This window comes from Sinocyclocheilus anshuiensis, unplaced genomic scaffold (assembly GCF_001515605.1).
Source record: "Sinocyclocheilus anshuiensis isolate Anshui unplaced genomic scaffold, SAMN03320099.WGS_v1.1 scaffold527, whole genome shotgun sequence".
Lineage (NCBI taxonomy): Eukaryota > Metazoa > Chordata > Actinopteri > Cypriniformes > Cyprinidae > Sinocyclocheilus > Sinocyclocheilus anshuiensis.
The window spans coordinates 546,839-550,640 of record NW_015548227.1 but is presented as its reverse complement, the minus strand read 5'-3'; the positions used below and the strand labels follow the sequence as shown (position 1 = coordinate 550,640).

At 35.3% G+C, this 3,802-nt stretch overlaps 1 long non-coding RNA gene across 1 annotated transcript; it reads left to right on the top strand.

Moving 5' to 3' along the window:
- Positions 1–870: 870 nt before the first annotated feature.
- LOC107654413 (uncharacterized) lies at positions 871–2,053 on the top strand. Its single transcript, XR_001630332.1, has 2 exons — positions 871–927; positions 1,103–2,053. It is a non-coding gene; the product is annotated as an uncharacterized LOC107654413 (long non-coding RNA).
- Positions 2,054–3,802: the final 1,749 nt, after the last annotated feature.

Genomic DNA, 3,802 nt, shown 5'->3' with positions numbered 1-3,802 from the left:
CTTTTGGAAGGCCAAACAAAGTAGTTTCGATTTCACAACGAAACACACCGCGTCTCCACGAAATGGCGGCGGCAGCACTACAGCGAGAATAAAAGTTACGCCTTCTTTCTTTGCGTGAACCTTTGGGCGGTGTTATGCAAATCTTCTCACACAGTGACGTAGACATGTGGGGGCGTGTTAGAACGAGGCATTTTAGGAGGGGGTGGGCCAGTTTTAACTTTTATAAAGTATATCTCTTTGGGTTTGAGACTTTAGTCTTTGCAACTTTAGGGATCTTATCTATTCACGAACAGCTTGTAACACTCCAAAGAGAAAGGAAAACTTGAAATCGCATCATATGACCCCTTTAAGGCTCCAGAGATGATTGGATGTTTTCCAAAAGATTTGCTCCCAGTTTTTGAGTTCTTCATGCATCTGCAATATAACAATAACATATAACTGTAGCATAACTCTGTGTATAGTGTATGCTATAGTGTTATACTAGTGTCATACTGTGTTATACTATAGTATAATGATAGTATAACTTCTGTGTTTCCCATAAGCTCATATGCAAAAACAAAGACACTAATATGCAAAAGATAATTTTATTTTTTGTCGTTATTGTAAAAATACATAAGTTAGTTTTTGTTTTCACAAAAGGTCATAGTAAATATTAAGAAATATAAAGGTCATTCCATTTACATTTAAAAAATATAGGACATTTATCTATTATAGTGTGTGTGTGTGTGTGTGTGTGTGTGTGTGTGTGTGTGTATTAAGAAGAAAAGTGGTCATTGCTAAAGCAGGTAGCAAATAATATATTTTCAATAAAAAGTGGATAACCTTTGAACCTAAGGCACCAAATGACAGTATGTTCTTGTTTGTTGTCTTTGCAGATGTGGGCCATTTTGATAGCCGTGGTTGTTGTCATTATTGTCGTCATTATCAGTGAGTATCAAAGTATTCACAGCCTCTTTAACTCCCTAACATGGGTGGCAGTTGCTCAAAATGACACTGATCATGAGACGCCAGCCGAATGTATTTGATTATTATTAAATATATGGTAGTCTAATGAAAGTATATTAATATTAAATCTAAACCCTGCCCTTTTTGTCTCTTTCAGTCTGGACGCAGTCATAAAGTCAGAAATCTGGTTATGATTGGAAGAAAAGATCAGGATTTGAAGTAGTATCGACTTCAGAAGGAAAAGAGAGATATAACGGATGAATGAATGAATGCTCTTCCAATACGTTCTAACCTGCTGATTTTCAAAAGCATATCTTGTAAACTATCCTCAATGGGTTGTTTTTTTTTTTCTTTTCTTTTTTAGGTTTTGTTTTTAATAACTAGAATTTGAATATGTTTCAGAATGCCATTTCCATACACCTCTAACACACTCCTCTGTGCAAACCATAGAATAATAACTGACAGTGTACAGGTTACAAAATGATCCAAAACCATTAACGCATACTTTCATGATAATATGAGAGTCATTTCGCTATCATTTGGAGGTCAAAACATATTGATCAAAACTCTTGTTGTGAAAGCCATTTGCCATGATCTCATTGATGAATCCCTCATGGACTCTTTCAGTGGACGGCAGTAATCAGACACTCTTGTTTTGGCTGCGTCAGAGTCTTTCTGTGCCAACAAGACATAAGAGCCTTTCCTGAACAACCACAGACGTGCCTTTAAACAACTCCACTGCCATCCCGTAACAACAGCACACAACTTTGCTCTGATTTTACTCAGAATGTCTGCATAAAAATGTTGTATGTAAGTTTGATAACTTCTTCAAAGATTGAATTTTGAAGTGATAATTCACTAATAATTTAACTGCATTATATGTGTTTCCTTATGTAGAAATAGTTTGCTAGGAAATATCTTTGCTCGCCTCTCGCTCACGGTGCCAAAACATTTTATTTTTGTTTATCTGAGCTTTTTTTGTATGCATCTCTTTGTATATCTCACATGTGTATACATTGTAAACAAATGCAATTCTATACTGTGGCCTTACAAACTGTTAAGCATGTTGAATTGCCCGTGTTGGCTCAATAAAACAGATTTAACATCCTTTAGTACTCACATTTTACTCACAAAGGCTGCATAGATTACAGTGGATGATGCTTCAAATCACTTTTTATTTCAGATACTGTGTTCATCAAGGAGAAGAGATGTTCTGATGTACTTGTCCTCTGGTTGCTGTGCATCTTGACCATCCACTGCTGCCATTGTGCTGGTTTAATCCAGTTTACAATCTTCTGTCAAGACAGGAGTGCACATCATGATCCTGTGAAACGGCCATTAACTCTCAAAACAACATCAGACTGAGGGGTTTCAACAGAAAGATGTTTCTTTTTGGCCATTCTTGAAACCTACCTTGGTTCAAAAGACGTTGTATTGTGATTTTTCACATTTTTCTAGTTGGATAAAGTCTTTTCTAGTACCAAATGAATGAGAATGATTTCTTAAGGATGAAGTCCTTATGTCCAGTCCAGTAATACTAAACAAATACATGCTGCTTCAGTGAACAGAAGTAGGCTTACTTTCAAAAAATCTAGTTATGGACGTTCATTTCAGCCAAGGGATAAAAATATTTTCTGGGGGGGGGGAAATTTCAGAAGTGCAATCGTGAAATCTTATCGTAAATTCTGACTTTTTTTCCTTGCAATTCCAAGTTTACATTTTGCAATTCAGTTTAAATCTCCTTTAAATTAAATATATTATTCTGAGTTTTTTTCTGATTTCTGAGTTTGTATCTCTCAAATCTCTCTCTTTTTTGCAGTTCTGAAAAAAATCCAGAATTGTGAGATGAAAAGTTGTGAAAGTCTATCTATCTGTCTGTCTGTAGGTTAATAAAGACTCAACCCAAACATAATTTCCTTACTGCCCCTTTAAACTGGCAATAATGCACCAACAGTACCTTTAATGCATGTACAGACGTCGAAATATTATAAATATATTAATGTTATATTTTAATTTAATATGTATAATAATATTCATCACTATACAGTGACAAAAACATACTGATAAGTAAAATATATAAGAAATGCACAATAATCGACGGGTAATTAAAAAAAATGTTGAATGCTCTATGTTGAATGTCTGTTTATCAGCCAGTCATAAATTACTATTCAGTACCATAGTATATTTCAAATGAACAAACATGCTATCGCAGTACTTTCTTGTATTTTCTTTGTTCTACAGTGTTAGTGCAGATCCTAGCAGTCATTGATCTGCTTACAAAATGCACGCTTTTCAATTACCTACTTAATAAGTACAAGTTCAAGGCCCAGAAATCATCGCATTGTGGTTTATGTCCGCGTAAAAAGAAATGTGCGCTAAACCCTGCCCGAAATGTATGAATATATTCATAATATGCAGGAAAGTAGATCAGGAGGAAAGTTAACTATCTAATCTAGGCTACTTTATTCCAGCCCGCGACGAAACGTATGGCATCACGCCCCACATGTAGTGACGGCAATTTACATATTTTACGTTTTTTAGTTATTTAACACAAGTAATCGCACCCGTACGGTGTGTGACCTGATTTACAGTGGTGTGAAAAAGTATTGGCCCCCTTCCTGATTTCTTATTTTTTTGCATGTTTGTCACACTTTAATGTTTCAGATCATCAAACAAATTTAAATATTAGTCAAAGATAACACAAGTAAACACAACATGCAGTTTTTAAATGAAGGTTTTTATTATTAAGGGAAAACAAAATCCAAAACTACATGGCCCTGTGTGAAGAAGTGTTTGCCCCCCTGTTAAAACTGTGGTTTATCACACCTGAGTTCAATTTCTCTAGCCACACCCAGGC